The sequence below is a fragment of the Periplaneta americana genome, chromosome 7 (genome assembly GCF_040183065.1).
Source record: "Periplaneta americana isolate PAMFEO1 chromosome 7, P.americana_PAMFEO1_priV1, whole genome shotgun sequence".
NCBI classification, from domain to species: domain Eukaryota; kingdom Metazoa; phylum Arthropoda; class Insecta; order Blattodea; family Blattidae; genus Periplaneta; species Periplaneta americana.
Window position 1 is genome coordinate 149,043,907 of NC_091123.1, and position 21,400 is coordinate 149,065,306.

At 34.0% G+C, this 21,400-nt stretch overlaps 1 protein-coding gene across 5 annotated transcripts in view; it reads left to right on the forward strand.

Annotated features, from left to right (window-relative positions):
- Sulf1 (Extracellular sulfatase Sulf1) overlaps nucleotides 1-21,400 on the forward strand; it is a 651,379-nt gene that overhangs the window by 395,805 nt on the left and 234,174 nt on the right. For 3 of the 5 annotated variants that reach the window (XM_069831559.1, XM_069831564.1, XM_069831561.1), the window contains one exon: nucleotides 2,872-2,940. The exons of the other annotated variants lie outside the window; for them this stretch is intronic. The gene's annotated coding sequence lies outside the window, so the exon portion shown is untranslated. The remainder of the gene's footprint in view (nucleotides 1-2,871; nucleotides 2,941-21,400) is intronic. 5 annotated transcript variants of the gene reach the window in all.

Sequence of the window (21,400 nt, forward strand, 5' to 3'; positions counted from 1 at the left end):
GATTTAAAAATTAAAGGCATGTTACATACATAAATGAGCCTATTACGCCTATTTTAACAGCATTTTAAAATATGCTATGGTGTGTTATTATGGGGCAACAGCACTCAAGTCATAAAGATGTTTAAATTACAGAAAAAGGCCATCAGGATTATCACCAATTCTTATTATCATGAACATTGTCGTCCTTTATTTATGAACGAGAAGATCTTAACTGTTATCAGTTTACATATTTTTGAATTATTAATGTGTGTTTTTCACTTTCTACGAAGGAGGAACTCGAAGACTTGCCCTGCAGCCTGAGGCTTATTGTGCTTACCACTTCTATTCTGTGAATGATTGGGTAGCCGAACGACCGCGCTCTTGTACAAGTACAGCACGCCGCACCGTGAACTTAACCTGACTTAATCTGGGCTACTGTATGGATGACGATGATGATGATGATAATGATAATAATATTGAATTAATGATGCGAAATGAGTCCGAAGTTCAACGTCGAAAGTTACTTACTTACTTACTGGCTTTTAAGGGACCCGGAGGTTCATTGCCGCCCTCACATAAGCCCGCCATTGGTCCCTATCCTGAGCAAGATTAATCCATTCTCTATCATCATATCCCACCTCCCTCAAATCCATTTTAATATTATCTTCCCATCTACGTCTCGGCCTCCCTAAAGGTCTTTTTCTCTCCGGCCTCCCGCGAAATCAGTCCGAAGTCCAACGTCGAAAGTTACCCAGCAATTCTGATTCAGTTGGTTGACGAAAAAACCTCGGTAAAAATCCCAATCAGATAACTTGGTCAACCAGGATTTGAACCCGGGGCCGCTCATTTCGTGGCCAGATACGCTAACCGTTACTCCACAGCGGTGGACTTAATATATGTTAAACAGAATTTTAATAATTACACTTTTAGGAAAGATTATCATGATCGGAATACCAGGCAATTAAGTATGTTTCATCAACCAAAATGTGGACTAACAAAAACCAGCGAAAATTTTCAAATAATGGCAATAAAAGCGTGTAATAAAATACTCATCTATTTATTTACTTTAAGCAATGATGATTATAGAAATGTTATCTCTAGTTGGCCCATTAGTAATGGCCGGTTTTTCCATGTATTGTTAGAAAATTTAACGACTGTTAAACTCTAAACAGTTTGTTAATTAATAAAATTGTATGTTTTCAACACCAGTTTGGTTTAACAGATTGTTAACAGTTCGTTAATTTTAAATGTTGGATTTCGGGCAGTTAACTCGTTTAACAGTTAGTTAAATATGGCCGATGTCTCCACAGCTGTTCGAACAGAAGTTGCGAAATTAATATTTTGTGTCTGTCTGTAGGGAATATTTAGCATATGACTGGTAATATAACATTTAAAAAATACTTTGGACTGTTTAAATACGTCAGTGTTATTTTATTTCTTTCGTATTTCGTATCCATAATAGCAATGAGGAAATATAACCTTACTTTGTAATTTTTATTCAGCACGTTACCTACAACTTTCATTTGTCAACTCTTTGTTTATGGAGCGTGGCCTACTATAACAGGTTGTCATTTTATGCAAGTTTCATGACTCACTCTATAATATAGAATTTAAAGATTAAGTTTAGCCAATCAAAAATTGCCTCACATGTGTAGAATCATTACCAACTGCTGTTGAGTAGTTAAAATAGTGATAACAGACGCTATAGTTAAGTGTTGGCTATCTTAAACAAAATTATGTTGAACAAATGGAAATACATTAACAAAGCATTAAAAATAAACAGACTGTTAATTTAATATTCGTTAAGCAAAATTAAACATTACTTGGACAAACTGGCCATAAGTCTTTTTATAATATACAAGAGTTTTTTAACTTTAACTTTTAATTTGTATTTGACAAGATCTGTTACACTATTTCAGTGTCTAACTCTAAAGACTATTATGCAAAGAAATAAAAAAATAGTTAATAATAACTATTATTATTATTATTATTATTATTATTATTATTATTATTATTATTATTATTATTATTATTAAAATTCGCTACACCGTGTAAAACGAATGGACAATTCAAGAATCCCAAAATGATGATGCAATATCAACCCAGAGGACATCGACGGTTAGGAAGAGCCTTTAGAAAACTCTAGATTGGGCCGAAAGAGATCTACACAGGCCTAATTCGTGACGGATTATTATTATTATTATTGTTATTATTATTATTGTTATTATTATTATTATTATTGTTATTGCTATTGTTATTATTATTATTATTATTATTATTATTATTATTATTATTATTAAAATTGGCTACACCGTGTAAAATGAATGGACAATTCAAGAATCTCCAAAATGATGATGCAATATCAACCCAGAGGACATCGACGGTTAGGAAGATCCTTTAGAAAACTCTAGATTGGGCCGAAAGAGATCTACATAGGCCTAATTCGTGACGGATTATTATTATTATTATTATTATTATTATTATTATTATTATTATTATTATTATTATTATTAAAATTCGCTACACCGTGTAAAACGAATGGACAATTCAAGAATCCCAAAATGATGATGCAATATCAACCCAGAGGACATCGACGGTTAGGAAGACCTTTTAGAAAACTCTAGATTGGGCCGAAAGAGATCTACACAGGCCTAATTCGTGACGGATTATTATTATTATTATTATTATTATTATTATTATTATTATTATTGTTTATTATCATTGTGAATGTTTTATGTTATTTAAAAAAAGACCAAAAATATATATGCAGATGGAATCCGTATGTAGAGCAGAACTGTACCCCTGGCGCATGCATGAGCCCATCCGTCATTCTCGCCTCAGTGCCCCGTGCTTGCCCCCAGTGAGCTTACACCAGATTTTACTGATTTCCAGGCCCGAGCCCGCAGCCAGCTGCCGATCCATCACTGCGTTCATGTGCGAGACGTGAGGGGTTCACATTTTGTAAGTAGTCACACTGACCGTGCTGGGTCACTCGATCCTAAGTTCACGGGTTCAAATCGTGTTGAGCGCAATGCATTCTTAAAGGTCACACAGTCTTCGGTAGACATTTTCGTCAGGAAAGTAGAGCTGGAAGGTTCGTGTCATAGACAGGTGTACGGCACGAAAAGAAGCCCAGGCCATAAATGAGGAGTCGCTAGAATTTCTTCGCCGCTTACATAATAATAATAATAATAATAATAATAATAATAATAATAATAATAATAATAATAATAATAATATAGTAGTGGTGGTGGTATTTATTTATTTATATTTGTGTGACGGACAACAGCCAGAGACCAATTATAGTTCAGCACATAATAATAATAATAATAATAATAATAATAATAATAATAATAATAATAATAATAATAATAATAATATAGTAGTGGTGGTGGTATTTATTTATATTTGTGTGACGGACAACAGCCAGAGACCAATTATAGTTCAGAACATAATAATAATAATAATAATAATAATAATAATAATAATAATAATAGTAATATAGTAGTGGTGGTGGTATTTATTTATTTATATTTGTGTGACGGACAACAGCCAGAGATCAATTATAGTTCAGCACATAATAATAATAATATTAATAATAATAATAATAATAATAATAATAATAATAATAATAATAATAGTTTTATTTTCCCTTTTCTTCCACTCAACCAGGATCAAATTACATACAGAAAAATACATACCGGTATACAAATATTGACTTAAAAATAATAATAAACATAATAAAGTAAAAAAGAGAGATTGAATACATATACACTATCAGTATTAACTTTAAAATAACAATAATAAAAAATATATATAATAGAAAAGAGACTGAATACATAATCACAAACAGGAAAATACATTCTAGTATACAAGTATTAACTTAAAAAAAAAGAATTAATACATATGAATATAATCTCACAACTAAAGGAATAGTAGAATTAGTATGATCAGCACAGCACGTGTTACATTGAGACAATGACAATTACCTAGATATTAGTGTTAATGGAAAAAATAAAGTAATGAGTGTGTAAAATAATAATAATAATAATAATAATAACAATAATAATAATAATAATAAAAATTATACCTAAAAATTAATTCTATGCATTTAAAACATTTCTAAACAGCTTAATTTTAAACAACTGAGGAATAAGACTACCCCTGATTTCCAGCGGCAGCGAATTCCATGAGCGGGCCATGGCTATTGAAAAAGAACTTGAGTACAGAGATGTCTGATGACGTGGTATTGATAGCAACAGATTGTGCTGTGAACGTGTATTTCGATTATGATGTGAAGCTAGGAGAGTAAACCGAGAGGCAAGGTAGTTGGGTGTGGAATCATGTATAATTCGATATAGCAGGCAAAGAGAATGTACTAAACGTCGATCTTGCAAGCGGAGCCAGGAGAGTCGTAGAAAATATTCCGATATACGATCATGTTGGCGGATATTGAAAATAAATCGGACGCAGACATTATGTACACGTTAAAGTCTTTGAGAAAGTTCAGCACTTAGGTCGCTATATAACATCACAATAGTCAAAGTGAGGCATTACAAGGCTCTGTACTAGAATTTGTTTGAGTTTAGTAGGAAGGAAATTTTTCAGGTATTTCAAAGAATGCATGATAGAGAAAACTTTTTCTACAGATATATCTGATTTGCGTATTCCAGTTCATATTAGAGTCGAAATAGATGCCGAGGTTTTTTACAGTAGCACTGAAAGGAATTATTTTGTTGTTGGTCGAGACAGGCTGAAGGTTGTTTATATTAATGGAGGATAAAAGCCTTTGCTGCCCCAAGAGAATGGCTTGGGTTTTATCTGAATAGATATTTAGCACATAATACAATAAAAGACAAATAATAAGTGCATAAATATAAATGCAATGGGAATTATTGTAAATTAAGAACAATATCGACAAAACATAAATTAAAGGGAAAGAGGGACAGAACGATGTAACGTAATTATTAAAAGAAAATTAAGATTAGAAAAATTGCAAATTATACAATAACAATCAGATTAGCCAAAACTATAATATATTAACTGGATCTAAATTCATACCATGCAAATTGGTATTTTTTTATGCAGCTAACGACTGGAGAAAAAGATTTAGAATTTCTGGTTTAAAATATTTTTTGAACTCTAAAGCGTTTAGTAGGAATACCAAGGCTGGCATTTCTTATGCTATATTCACAAACAATAACACCATTGATAACTTTACAAAAGAATAAATAATAAAGATCTTGACGTTTGGCATATAAGCTATAACTATTAAAATATTTGCAGGTTACGTCCTAGTTAAAAACAGAGGAATTGGGTAAAAATCTGAGAGCACATAAGGACATAAATTTTCTTGAATATTTTCCAATTTGGCTGCATCAGTTGAAGTAATACAATTCCAAACTACAGATGCATATTCAAGTTTAGATCTAACAGATGTATTGTATAATATTAGTAAAATGCCAGGAATAGAAAAAGAATAAGTTATAGACCTAATTAATCCAAGCATTCTTATGGAATGGTTATATATATATATATATATATATATATATATATATGAAACATGTTATGAAAATATAATTTGGAGTCAAGTAAAACACCAAGATCTCTAATACAATCTTTTATAGTTATAATAATATTAGTAAGAGAATAATTAAATTTTAAAGAAGTAGTTTTTCGTGAGTAGTAAATGACAAGAGTTTTGGTTTAATTAATTTTTATTCCATTATCAACAGACCATAGTGCAATAGAGTTAATATCATTTTGAAGAATTTGACAATCAGCCTGACTATTTATTTTTCGAAAAATTTTGAAATCATCAGCAAATAATAAGCAGTTAGAACTGATTCTCTTACAAATATTTATAAACAATAAAAATAAGAGAGGCCCCAATGTAGATCCTTGAGGAACTCCACATGAAATGTTAAGTGGATTCGAGAGAAAATTACCAAGTCGAACACAAGATTGTCTATCTGTTTAATAATTTTCAAACCAGCTAACATAGTTCAAGGAAAGACCAACATTTTTGAATTTACTAAATAAAATATTGTGAGGAACAACATCAAAAGTTTTGCTAAAGTGAAAATAAATTGAGTCAATTTGACCCTGAGTTTCAACTACAGGCATAACAAGATTCAGATAGGATACTAAATTTGTAGTAGTAGATTTGCCTTTTGTAAATCGATGTTGGGATGAATTGATTTTATTTTTAACGTAAAAAGAAACATGTTGGTGGATAATTTTTTCAAAAATGTTTGAGAAATTGTTTAAAATTATGATGATGATGATAATAATAATAATAATAATAATAATAATAATAATAATAATAATAATAATAATAATAAATAAAAGTGACAGATGATTCATCGAATAGGAGTCTAAAGAGGTGAAATGTTTTCAAAAGTATAATGATACATTGTCATTTTCATGACGCTGATTATTTTTATTGGTTTAATACCTGATATTAACTTACTTATGTGAGCACATACGTCGTTATAATTTCGTAAAGACTGAAGACGGAGTCTGTTGCTCTCATATATATCGCGTGTACAATTAAGATTGAAATAAACATGCCGTCAGAGGGTGGCGTAACAAATAGAAAAATGAATAATGAATTATCCGGGAGGTAGGGCATTGGAAATGAAACATGACAAATGAGGGAGGAATAACTAACTAGTACGTAGTGATGAATGGGGGAGGAATGCGGAATTAGAAAATGTGATGTGGATAGATGACTGGATATTTAGAATAACGCAAGCATTTAACATTTTTTTTGTTAACAAATAAAGGTCTCGAATAACTTTAAAGTTATTTATATAAAATTAAAGATTAAAACTGCGACGTTGTGCACCGTGTAGGCCTACCGTTTACTGCTCTCACATTTTATCAGTAATTTATTTACTGCTTTGGCTTCCCTATCAAAAGCTGGTAATAATAATAGTAGTACTACAGACGTGGACAAATTATTAGACTACAAGTTTTTCTTGTAAACATAATATAATTCGTCATATCAACTACCAGTATGATTCACAGAGTCTCTATTGTTGTAAATATGATTGTTTACATCTTCTGGTGTATTTTTCAAATGGTTAAGTAACTTATATTTTTTTCTGGTCTATCTGAAGCCGTTCACTTGTTCCACTGTCTCATTTCGAATTTGCAAAATTATCTTCTACATTTTTCTTCCTGTAACCATGGTCTTCGTCTTGTTTGCGTTTATCTTCCTTCCATACTCTTCACAGCTGTCATTTAGCTCCAGTAGCATATTCTTTAGTATCGTCTCCTTTTCTGCTAAAAGCACCATATCATCATAAAATATTATGCAATGTATTCTTCTTCGCCCTACTATTACCTCTTCCATGTTTTGAAAACAATTCTTTAAGTAGATGTTGAACAGGGTAGGTGATAAATTGACATTCTTGCAACACAGTATGTAACTTTAAAATTCCATACTTTAACCAACCATAAGTTGTTATTCATAGTTACTAGACGCGTACTAAATTTGAGTGTAGTGTGTTTATCCACGATGTACTCAGGCACTGACGTAATAGTGTCATGAGTAGGGCTAGGATTTTGATGAAGTTGCATCTTTTTCTAGTAAGCCAGAAACATAGCTGCTTTAGTATTTATATGTTATGTGATAAACTGAGTGTTTTAAGACATATTTGTTAGGGCATTTGTTTGCATTTTTTGCCTGTTTCAACTCGTAAGAGCATCTTTTGTTTTATTCGGTCATTTTTCAGGCATTTTCATTTAATTTTGGCAGTCCACACCTGTGGAGTAACGGTCAGCGCGTCTGGCTGCGAAACCAGGTGGCCCGGGTTCGAATCCCGGTCGGGGCAAGTTACCTGGTTGAGGTTTTTTCCGTGGTTTCCCTCAACCCAATACGAGCAAATGCTGGGTAACTTTCGGTGCTGGACCCTGGACTCATTTCACTGGCATTATCACCTTCATATCATTCAGACGCTAAATAACCTAGATGTTGATACAGCGTCGTAAAATAATCCAATAAAATAAAAAAAAAATTAATTTTGGCTATAAATCCCTATTATTAATGTAAAATAGATAATGTTTATTTTCTTTGATATTTTCTTTACATATTTTGTCCATTAATGCCCATTATTTTGTATAATATTTTAATCGTTTTTCTACACAAATATTACCATTTTAACGTAGTACACCCCATGTAATGGATCAGTCCAACCACCCCTTCAATGTAAACTCCTCTATACCTGATAGTTCCGAATAAGAGTGGCCTTGTGGTAGACTACATGAAAACGAAAAGTAAAGTAAATCCATGGCGCTACAGCTCATGAAGGGCCAAGACCGACAACCTGACTGCTGACCTCACGTCCATATGTCAAAGCAGAGGTGAACGATCATACATGGAAACTACATGAGGTGAAATAATTAATTAAAGTGTACTACTTAGAAAAAAATTGTCAAATTTAATTTAATTACTAGTCTAAATATTAAGTAGTACAAAACCTCTAAGCCAATTATGTAAGATCAATTTTTAGGGCATTTTAAGGGAATTTTTGAAAGATTTTTAGGTCATAAATGCATTATTTTTAGGACATTTTTTTCATGATTTATAGGTCATCAAAATCCTAGCCCTAGTCATGAGTCTACTTTAGTTTTCGAATATAAACCTGAAAATGTGTTTTGGTTCATTTGTTTCACATACACGTACAAACATAACGGGCTTACAAGATTGATAAAAAGAAAGGCGTGGAAATAAACAAATGAAAGTGAAGGAGACGAAGATTGTGTGTGTTGAACGTGCTCACTATTACAAGCAAGAAATTCATGAATATCTCACACTGCCTCTCTCATTTTTTGTTTAAATCTTATTGTTTCGTGTTCTCGAGATCATATTGTAATGCATTTGTGTCGTCAGCACTTCTTTGTGAATTTCGCCACGTGCAGGGCCCATGTGTCGCATTAAAAGACGCGGTTGACGTTACCAAGGCCCCCTCCTGCCTCTCGTCTTTCTTTTGTTTTGACTGCGCTTAGTAGTCTCTGAGAAAAAAAAAAATGTGAACTAACTAGACACACAAACAAGGAACTTAATGTTGTACTATTTTTAGAGCCTGAAGTGTCGCACTGCTGGTATGAATTTGTTACTGTGTGTTAAAGTAGAGATTCAAATGTTATTCTTACTTTTCTCTCCCTGTTCAGCGGCTGTTTTCGCTGTTTCATTTTTAAATTAAAATTCCAACCTTTGCGTTCATTTCTTCTTTTACTTTCTCATTACACGAAAATATAAATAAAAGGTATTGTGGTGCTATAAAAAATCTACTGTAAGTTTGTCACAGCAATAGACATTTTCAGTAGTGTATCCCTGATATTGAAAAATATGCTCTGGACATTCTGTGTGTCCGTCTGTAAGAGTACAACGATTTCTCCTGCTCTGTTATTCGGACTTTGTTCGTATCGGTATTTAGTAACTACGGGTCAATTTATCGGGAAATTTTACACATTTATTAAAAAAATCATTGACTCCGTATTTGAAATCAAGATCATCTTCAAGATTCGTCAGATGATTTCCTTTTTTTATTTACTACGTAGAATAAACTGCATTTTTTAAATATACAGGGACATCATTTTATTTTTACTTCAATTTTTATTGTACCTGAGTTTTTTAATGTACTTCACTCCCACCCCTTCTACTAATGAAGTTCAACCGTCCTCCACACAGATCCAAGACCGCATATACAGGTACAGTAGCCTTACGGTCATAGTAAACAGTACATTCCAAAAATATGTTCGCGTTTTCCAGTGACGAAAGAGCTTTCAATATTGAATCATTTTCGCACAGGTACTGTCGTCCATTTGCCTACGTCGCATCCCAACTTCCCCCACCCGCTTCTATTCGCCTCTTTTTAAAGGCTAGTGGCTGGGCTGTCTTAGCTCTTTTCTGAAAACATTAATTCCTGTTAGGAATTGGACGTCTACGCAATATTATACAACTGTTTAAAATAACTTAAATAAAAGGGCCTCGTAAAGTAATTAAATGTCACGTGATTTTCCCCCTTTCTACGACCCTGCGACATAACCACTTGGACGGACAGTAGATTTCGGATCGGGCAGAAGTGAAGATTGAATTTACAGTACGTAAGGTACTCTTTTATAGAGTAAATACAGAATTATTTCAACATGAGTTACTGGTACGAAGGAGGAAACTGGTAATTGGAATTAGGTGCAGTAGTCTATAGTGCGATAATATGCACATTAGAACTGAAGCCTGTATCGAAATGTACGGCCACCATTTTCAAAAATGTTTTTAAATATCCATATTTGATTATTTTTCAATTTAACTTCATTCTCTATATCGTACGCTAATGTGCTGTAGACAGTATAATATACACTGCATAATGAATACGTCCGCATGGACAGCTCAGTTCGTGAGTAAAAACACTCATTGTTAATTTTGTATTGTATTTTGATTAAACAAAAACTTAATGAAACTTATCAAACTCAAAATCGCGATATTTCCTAGTTTACGTAAATGGATGAACTACTTTTCTTCCCTCCTATACCTAGTAAAGTAATTTGTTTATATATTACGCCAGTATCATCTAACTCCAATCGTGGAAGGGGTTAGCAACCGTTCATCCAAAGGTATAGCCAGGTTAATATTAGAAATGTTAGTAAAAATAAAATGATGTCCCTGTACTTTAAGAGGTTATGTGCATAGCAGCTTAAAAAAATACCCAGCCATCCGGGATGTCGTCTCTTTATACTATACAGGGTGTTTCCGAGGTGGTGTTACAAACTTTCAGGGATGATGGCGAAGGGCACATGTATCAATTTGAGATAAGGAACCATGGTCCGGAAATGACTGAGTCGAAAGTTATAAGCAAAAACAGTTGTGTGGAAATGGAATTGTAATTTGGCACCACGTGCCCTCCTTCCCTTAACTTTTGGAACAGTTGTGGAAAAATTATATAGGCCGGATGTCTCCTACGTGGGTACTCGGCCCGATACAATCTGTGAGCTTGTCTACTGTTCCCATTGCCTCATCCGTACTCGAAAATCAGGTCTGCATATTCCGATCTCGTGTACTCCTCCATTTCACTAAGACTGATCGACTGGACACTGGAACTTGTACACATACACTTCTGTCTACAGATGTGCATATCAGGACCGACCATGTCCATTACACATTACGCTATCTTCATTGCTTTAGTGTAGTTCCCTGTCCCCATCCCTCAGACAGCGCACTGATTGGAATACTGTAAGTAGACAAGGTAAACAACGTCAGATGAATACAGTATGTGTAAGATGTACAGATAAATACACATAAATAAGGTGTACAGAGGAATAAAATTATTTCATTTCCACAGAACTATTATTCTTGTAACTTTCGACTCGGTCATTTTCGAACCAGGGTTCCTTATCTGAAGTTGATACATGTGCCCTTCGCCATCATCCCTGAAAGTTTGTAACACCACTTTGGAAACACCCTGTATAGTTAATTTCAACAGTAACGACAAAGTATTCATTAATAAATGAATAGTGTATTTTGAACTTATATATTTCAGTAATTTATAAATGTACGGGTTAGCTCTGTGGTAGCGCGTCTGCCTCTACACTAGCCGGACCGGGTTCGATTCCCGGCGGGGCCAGTGATTTTTTTGTAAATCTCTACCTCGGGACTAGGAGAGGTGGCAGTGCACAACTTCTAATCACTGAATTGTGCACCAATATACCTGAGTTAAATCCCAGATCTCTCCGCAGTGCATATGAAGAGAAGGCATTTGTCACTGTTGATAGTGATTCGTCCGACGGATAGGAACGTTAATCCTGGCGGCTCCCTTGGTGCTATTCGACAGGAGTAGGCTACGTACCGGCACCGGGTTTCCCCGTCACCCTTCCTCACTATCATCATCATTCTCATCCATTCCCTACACTTCACTTACACATAGACTCACTCTAGACACGACATAACTCTTCACACATATATATCATGTAGAGCACGAAATTACAAATAATAATAATAATAATAATAATAATAATAATAATACAGTAGAACCCCGATTATCCGTCACCTTTTTAACCGACTGTCGGATTATCCGACTTTTTCTTCTAACTCTTTTTTTTTTTTTTTTTAACTACAGAAAAATTATGGAGTAGCCTACTTTACGTTATGTTTCTACGCAGTTTTTCTACAGAGGGTTATTACAAGCCTTTTCTCTTACAAGTATCACAATATATAGTAGGAATGCTTTGCTATCGGCAACAGAAGTAGTTAGTCTACTTGTAAAATAATCACTATCTGCTTTCAAATAAATTACTCTAAGAACTTCGACAGTGCATATCCCTTTCATTTCTTCAGTAAAAAATCTTGGCATTCACATGGATAATAATCTCAACTAGGACATGCAAATCACAGAAACCTACAGAAAAGTATATTCCATTATCCATGTGCTAAAAAGGATAAATGTTCATCTCCACTCTTGCTTAAAAAAGTCCCTTGTGCAGACACTTGTATTTCCCTATTTCGACTATGCGGACATTTTACTGACCGACCTCTCCAGCGACAACAAAATGAAACTTCAACGTGCTCATAATTTGTGTGTACGTTTTGTAAGCAATGTTCGTAAATATGATCATATTACCCCATCCCTGGAAGCAATAGGTTGGCTTAAACTAGATAAGAAAGAAATTTACATTCACTTCTCTTTCTCTTCGAAATCTTGAACTCTTCTATTCCTTCGTACCTTTCGTCTCGCTTCACTTACCTTTCTTCCCATCACAATCTGAACACACGCTCTCGTCATGAAACAATACTAACAATACCATCCCATCGCACCTCCTCATACTCATCTTCTTTCACAATAGCCCTGCCAAGACTCTGGAATTCTCTACCTGCTAGCATCAGGGACTGTCGAAATAAAATTGAATTCAAACGAAAACTTACTAGGCACTTGGTCAGTAATTGATTTCTTCTAAATAGTTTCTTTAATCTATCACAAAATATTTCAATATTCAGTAATTTAATCGCTATACAATTTTGTTATTCTAGATTTAATTTGTAATTCAGTAAATATGAAATATTCTTTGTTTCTCTATGATAAATTATCTAGCTTTAATTAGTCAGGTAATCTTTTTGTACTTTGATTTTATTGTAATTGTAATTGTAAATTTAATACTAATTTGTAATGTTATTTGTAATTGTAATTATAAATTTAATACTAATTGTAATTTTATTGTTCATATTATAGTTGGAATCTCCTGGTAGAGGGGTAGAGAAGGCCTGACGGCCTTATCTCTACCAGGTTAAATAAATAAATACTAAAATACTAAACACAAACCCGTGTACCATTCTCTTCCTATCCTCACTATTCGAGTGGCCGTATTGTATAAGTTAACTTGTATGGAATATGTCTTTTACACTAGCTAAAAGAAAACGTATTGTGTTAATTACCGAAAAAAAAAATACAAACAATTGAGAGGTTTGGGAAAGGAGAAACTGTACGCGATTAAAAAAAAAATAAAAGAAAGAATAAAGTGACTAAAGTATGTAAATCTACAACATCAGACTTCTACTATTCTTATCTTTCCGCAGACAATCATCAACCATCAACTCTTGGTCCTTAAGAACCCGTCGTTGAAAACAGAACATTTATTGAATTCCTGAGCCACTACATGGCACGTTAAACACAAGACCACGGAGGAAATTACGAAATTGTAGGCCAAAATATTATACACTTAATTTATGAAAATATTTTATGGTACGGATTATCCAATTTTGTCGATTAACCGTTCAATCCACCCCCTTCATTACCACGGATAATAGAGGTTCTACTGTAATAATAATAATAATAATAATAATAATAATAATAATAATAATAATAATAATAATAATAATGTCTTTGTTTAACCTGGCAGAGTTAAGGCCGTATGGCCGTCTGTTACACTCAACCAGGATTAAAACTTGCTTACATAGTTGAACATACAACTGGATCGGATTTAAGTAATTACATACTGATACGATTTAGGTACGTTTCATTCCCACGAACGTATTATTAGGAAGTTCAGTTGTCATAGGAACTGTTGGATGTCATCGGGTTTACGTTGGCAGTACTGATCCGCGGACAGCGCTTGCTTCACTATGAACTCTCCCACCTGGGCGACTGTTTACGTGTCGATGGGATGTAAACTTCTCACTTAACGATAATTTAAAGAATGTAACGTGGAAACGAATCGTAAACGTCGAGTAAACTTGCGCCAGACGGACTGTAAAGTGCTGTGCGTGAGAGCGACTGAAGAATTAAAGGGAACCTTTCTTTAGGAGTTCAGTTTACTGTAGAGTACTGTGTAGGCATCAGATACCTATTGAAGAAGGAGATGGATGAGTGGTTGGTGAATGGATTGATTTCCGGTTGGGTGAATGATTAGATAAATAATTAGGTGAGTGTTTGGGTGGGTTGGTGAATAGATGTGCTATAGTCGCGACGCTGTTATTTCCGGCGTGACTCCTCCTCTTTGCTTACGTCTTAGGAATTGAAGGCTCTATAAAGTTTAGGTAGATAGTATCGTTCGCCGTTTTTGTTCTTTCGTTGCCGAACTACCAGACGAGGAATCTATTTGCCGCACCGTTAAACATTATCATGTCGTAGGTCGTATGATAATAAATCAAACGCACTGTAATTCAGCAAATAATTGAGCGGCAAATAACGTCCACGTGTGCTTTCTGCGAACGCCAACGAAAGAGCCAAAATGGCGGGCGATTATATTAAGTATTTATCCAGCCTTAGGAAATGCATAACGCCTTCATCAGCGAATCACAAGACGTACACGTTTAAATGTAGCCGACCTGCAACGTGATTGGCTGCCGGAAATTACAGCGACAGGACTATAGTGTTTGGATGTATGGCTCAGTGAGTAGACACATGAATCGGCTAAGTGAATGGATTAAGCAAAATGGATGGATGAGTAGGTGGGTAAGTGAAGTGGATAGATGGATAAGTGGAGTGGATGTGCTGTTAAGTGAAGTGAGTGAATGGATGGATATCTGAAGCAGATGGATGGATATATGGGGCGAATTGATGGATGGATGAATGGATGGATTGATAGGTGAAGCAGATGGATGAATAAGTGGAACAGATGGATGGATGGACAGATGGATAAATAGAGCGGCTGGATGGATAAAAAAATATTTGGGTATGTGTTGATTAATCCATTCACTCGATTGATTGATTGATTGATTGAGTGAGTGATTGAACGATCAATAGGGTAAAGGTCGGTAATATTGTGATATGAGTAATATTGTGATAGCTATTTTTGAGAATTTATTACAATTTTGTTGAACGAGAGGAAGATCGGTTTTTTGCGTCAACGTATTAACAGAATGTTCTTGGACAGTTTCTGCACAAAACCGGTCCTTCTTTCGCTCGGTAAAATTGTAATACAATCTCAAAATGAACTATCACAATATTACTCGTATTACAATATTACCAACCTTTACCCTATATCCGTAATTCAGATAATACTTTCTCCAATAGACTATCTCAGCGTTTCTCGAACATTTTTGAAGTGGGGACAACTTTTTAAAGTTAGAACAGTTCCGCGGACCACCTTACTCTTGGTCTCTTCGAAAGCAAATTCATCTTTTTTGTAGCATATTTTAATACCAGTACACTTATATTTTAAAATAGAATTAAGGTTCGGTACTTTGGTCCTCTATTATGAATTCAGGTGGTCCCTGGCTGGGTTACAGGCGCGGCGCCAGATGTGCAGGGAAAAGATGGCGAGAAACATCACTTTCATAGTGCTTTAAATCCCTCTTTTGTTGCCGAGAGTAGAGTAGAGTGGGAAGCCAGTAGACGGGTAGGGTAATAAATTTCATAAAATGCAGTACTGGGAGAAAAAGTGAAATTCGATTGCCATGTGTCATTTCCAAACTCTGAGATTTTAAGCTATAGTGTGATACGCAATTAGTTTGAATTTTATTTTTTCTTCTGTTTTTTTTGAAGGACCACAAGGGCAGACCTCGAGGACCACAGGTAGTCCGCGGGCCATAGTTTGAGAAATGCTGGACTATCTCATTCACGAAAATTTCTTGAAATGGATATAAGCATACATTAATAGTACTAATAAGCAATTATGATACGGAAAGCCAAAATTGGTGTAATTTTTGCAGAATTACATTATAACGGAAGCATTGACAGTGGTAATATGATAAGATGTCGCAGCAAAGAGACTGCTAGGCCTTATATTTCGCAGACGTCTGTGAATATCAAACCTTTGCAGTTACATGTATTTCAGGTGGTTTTACAGTATTGTGTAATAGTAATATGCGTTACAAGAGCGGTATGTTGATGTTTTCATGTTCGAGGAGAAGTTTTAAAAAGCGAAACGTAGTTGAGCTTTTTGAATTTCCGAGAACATGAAAACAAACATACCGCTCGTGTATCGTACATTATTTTGTGCGAAGATCGTTTATTACATACCTGAAAGAGGAATTTCTAATTAGTTGCAATGAAATCTCCATCTTGGTTTCTGTTCAATGACGGCAACTTTTAAAAAGAAAAATATCTATCTTCAACATTGTTGCTATAAAATGTTTTCTGTGTTTACTATATTCCAGCAGTCCGTGATATACGTCTGTCTTTTTTTTTTTCCCAGTCTATAAATTCGATCTTAAAACAAACGGTAAGGTTATGTAATGATTTATTTTTCATTTTAATATTTTAACAATATTATTTATATAACATATTGCAGTAATAACATCGGCATCAGGAATCTTGTTGATTTTTTCACGGCTTCCTTAATGTTACTTGCATTACAAATGCAGTAAGTTTTGTGGTGTTGTAGAGTTTACTTAATTTTTGCAAATACTTAAAAACAATAATTAACAGTGCAATTTAGGTGAAATTACAGTGGTAAGTTTCCAATTTATAATTATTACTATGTTAAACGTCCCTAAAAATAATATGTTAAAAGCCTAAAGCAGTAAAATGAATGTCGCGCTTAAGCGGTACGAAGAGGGAAATTGTTATGTGTGTTACGTTGGGAATACTGAATGTAGTATTTCACACTTACCGCGTATTGGTTTTGTGCGGAAAGCAAGCAAATACGCACGATCTCGCACAAAAGTATTTTTGTATCTTTATCATTGCATTTTCCAAGGAAGCAGAGTAAGTTGTACATGTCTTTATCTTCATTTTACGGCAATTCACAAGGTTCTTTGAACTTCCACTCATTGTAAAAAGACGTACTCGAACTACAGTCATAAAATAAAATTGTAACTGGGTAGTTTAAAACAAATAGGCCTATCTACTTCCCATAATTCACTATTATGTTACTGTTGGTAACACTGCTGTCACGTTGCGTCGTTTCGTTGTGCTTCTGCACATTATATGCAGCTGGAGTCTCACACACATGTTCCACCGATACTATATAGAGGAAGATAACACGTAGGCCTAAATCTTGATACATTCAAAGACCTTCTTCAACCCTCCATCCGTGCTCCAGATCCAATATCTGGTACTGACGGGCATCTTACGGAGGAAGGTTTCTTTACGTCATCTTACGTATGTTTGTTCGTGAAAGGGGGGGGGGAATTTTCTTCTTTCAGTCTTGGGACTTTAAATAGAATACCTAATATGCAATGTTCATTTGGGGTAGAAGGAGTTACCTTACTGTTAGGAGCTGTATTTGACTTCGTTAGAAAATAATAATAATAATAATAATAATAATAATAATAATAATAATAATAATGATAATGATAATGATAATAATAATATTTATTAACGTAGTGACTGGTGAGGTTAATTGAAAGGATTTTCTGAATTACACACGGGAAGATCTATGGTGTAATAGATACCAGGTTATAGTGAAGGCCTTAACCTCGGATTAAGGACCTAACATTCTAAGGGCCGATTGTATAAGCCATTTAATCTTAGATCAGAGGTTAAATTGATACTCGTTCTAGCTGAACTTGGAATTTTGTGTTGTATAAAGTCTAATCTGAGATTAATTTGTCTCAAACTAAAGTCAACTTTGACTGAAGAAATTTCTCCGATTAAGTTAGATGATCCAAGTTCAGTTATTTCTTTTCTGTTTGAAATATACGAGTGGCAGACTGTGCAAATAGAATAACCATTGTTATTAATATTAATAGATATGGTAGTTACACTTATATATTTGTTTTTCAATTTCTTGCCTTAATACACAAACAATCTTATATTTTATAAGGCTCTATCGTGTTCAGCAGTATAAAATAACATAACCCATAATTATATTATGTTTATAACAACCATTAATTATTAATGGATGTGATAGGTACATTCATAAATTTTCAATTTGTCGTTTTATAAAGCTTTATTATGTTTAGGAGTATCAAACACCATAACATGATAACAATTTGGAGAACAGTCAACCTTCTTCTTATTGTCCGCCATTATTTACATTGCACAAATAAACCAGTGTCTCCAACAGTGTGTACGGAAAATCGCCAAAAAGTAGTTGTAAAGTCGCTAGATTTCTCATTAATCAATAAATTTTGTCACTATGGGGTGCTAAAAAGTTCGCTAAACCCCTATTTAAGCAATGCAAACGTTAAAGTAAATTGTTATTGGAAAATAGTTAAAGTCGCTAGATTGGCAACACTGAACAAACTTGTACAACATGGTCCGCGCATCACATATTTCACCTGTTTATGCGATGTTGCCAAATCCTTTTCACGTGAACTTAGATTACATTTGAACCAAGGTAATTGATCGCAGAAAAGTTTTATACAATAGAAGAAGTGTCTGAACTCGGTTCACTTTTCAATCTTCGATCAAAGTTGATCTTTAGTCAGGGAGTTTTATACAATTGGGCCTAAAGGTGCTAAGTGCCAAAAACAACTTTCTGAGATATTGATGAAAAACACATTGCGAAATGCATGTTGAGATAGCTACAACACAGTCTTTTGGCACATGAATGAGTCACTTACAATGAACTACAACAAAGACAATTTAGTATTATGTTCTCATGTGGATGTTCCTCGCTTAGATTGAATAAAATGAAATTTGAAAAATTGGCACTTAGCACATTTAGAATCTTGGGTTTTCAATTGCTTGTGTACATCTTAAGTATGATTAGTGAAATATGTTACTCGTTCTATATAGTCAGCGATGTACGCAATGGAAGGGGAAGGGGGCTGTCCACTCATCATCTCTCGGCTTAGTTGCCTCATGAGTGATGCATTATTGGCGTCACGAGGTTCCAACCTGTCTTCGGACACTGACCAAACAACAATAATGAAACCAGTTCTACTAAAATTAAATATCTAGGAATACTATTTGACCAGCACTTTAGATGGGACATACATATTGCATTTTTATGTAATACATTACGCAAAATTATATAATAGATTTGTTATACTTCGTTCTTACATCCCTATTAATATTTTAAGATTTATTTGTTTATCCTTCCTGCAGTCTGTATTACGTTATGTCATTGTTGGTTGGGGCATGTTTCCAAATCCTTAATAAAGCCGCTGAATTTACTTTTGAATAATCAAAATTTGTCTGAAAAAGTCCATTGATTACTCTACTAAGGCCCAGTTTCTTCAACCTTCGTTAAAATGCACCTAACATAGCGTTAATTAACTGTAAGTTAAAAGTATGAATTGCTGTTAAAAATATTGCATTTCTTCAACTTTACATTTTACATTTTAACATTCTGTTTGTTAACTCTCTGTTAGGACCAGCGATTCTAGAGTTTAACCATAACCTATAACCAAGTATAGGCTCACTTCTGTTTTCTGAACTCTGACAATTGCGATTCTCGCTTGTTTCCGTTGTTTGATTCAGAGAGGATAGAAGTCTTTCTATTCTCTCAGGTTTGATTTCTGCTTCTTTCCTCGTCTGTATCACAGTAACATGGAGCGGTGTATTGGTATTGTTGTTATGCAATGGAAAACACTGGAACAAAAAGAAACCGTGAGACTAATTTCTCTTGGGTTCGAAAGAAACCTTCTGCTGGAAATTATTTCGCAGTATAAACCAATTAATGTGAATAAACAAACAAACGGATCTAAGTTAAAAGCGAAAAGTGAGGCTTGGCAGAAAATAGCGTATACCTTTGTATGAACTTCTGGTCTGTCAAATCACAGAAATCATCCCCTCTGTTTATGTATTCATGGATATTATTTTCTAAATAATCCAGATATATAAGTTCAGCATCTAACGCACCAGCCATATTGGATACTTCTATGTCAACAGAGAGTTAAATGATTTAACTGCATGAAATTGGGCAGTTAAATTAACATAGGTTTTAACAGCCTGTTAATACTAACAGTAGTTGAAGAAATGCTTCAACTGTTAAGTTTACAGTTAAAATGGAATAACACACTGTTATAATTTAACAATGGTTGAAGAAACCGGGCCTAAATATCTTTATTTTCAAATAGGAGTAGATATATAAATATACATTACTGACCTTCTTTCATAAGAACGAGAAAAATTTCAACACATATTGGCATAATTATGGTACGAGAAGAAACATATTATTTCATTTTTACAGAATCCGAAAGTTCAAAGGCTTCTGGTGTGAAACATGTCTTTAACTATGACTTAAAACTATAAAACAAATTAATTTCTCAGTACCCTGTTTTAGCTAACATAAGTATGATTAAATTTGAACTGAAAATTAGAGAAATTATTAAGGGAACTTAACATAGGTTAGATAATTAATTGGTAATTATTATACTTTGGAATATTGGTTATAAACTTTTTCAAATTGTGATTGTTCTTTATCATAAGCTCATGTTTTTGTAATTGTGTTATATTATTGCTTATATTAATTGTATATTTTGTCTTCTTCTTTCTGCTTATCAGTTTTCTCTCGACCACGACCGTTTGCTCATACGGGGGTAAATTCCTTCATTTGTATTTCTGTTTTATGTATATGATAGTTTCTTAATGCATCTTTTTAATGTAAATAAATAAATAAATACATACATAAATAAATAAATAAATAAATAGATAAAGTGTTCTTGTATTCTTGTTTACTTAAATTGACCTTCCTATTTTGTGACATTTCTTTATACATCATAAACTGAATGTCTCTTGGGTGCTTAATATTACGTTCAGTCTTGACGAAACCTGGAAGTATTTTATAATTCCATAAATTTTTCATTCAGTTGGACATTCCACGTAGACAAATACGGAATTACAAAGTGTACGGAATATAAAAAAGTGAGTTATGCCTCCATTAGTGATTCTACATTCATTCAGCACTCCTAAGTGCTTGGGATTGTCGCTTGTCATATTAGCCAAGATGTGAGGCAGGAAACGTGACTGAACTTTACACATCCACCTCTATAGTCCGTTACAACGAATCATCAGAACGAAACAATAAGATATGCTTCTCAGACTAAGTTCTTCAAGCCTTCAGTTTAGGCCAGCGGCTCCCAACCTGA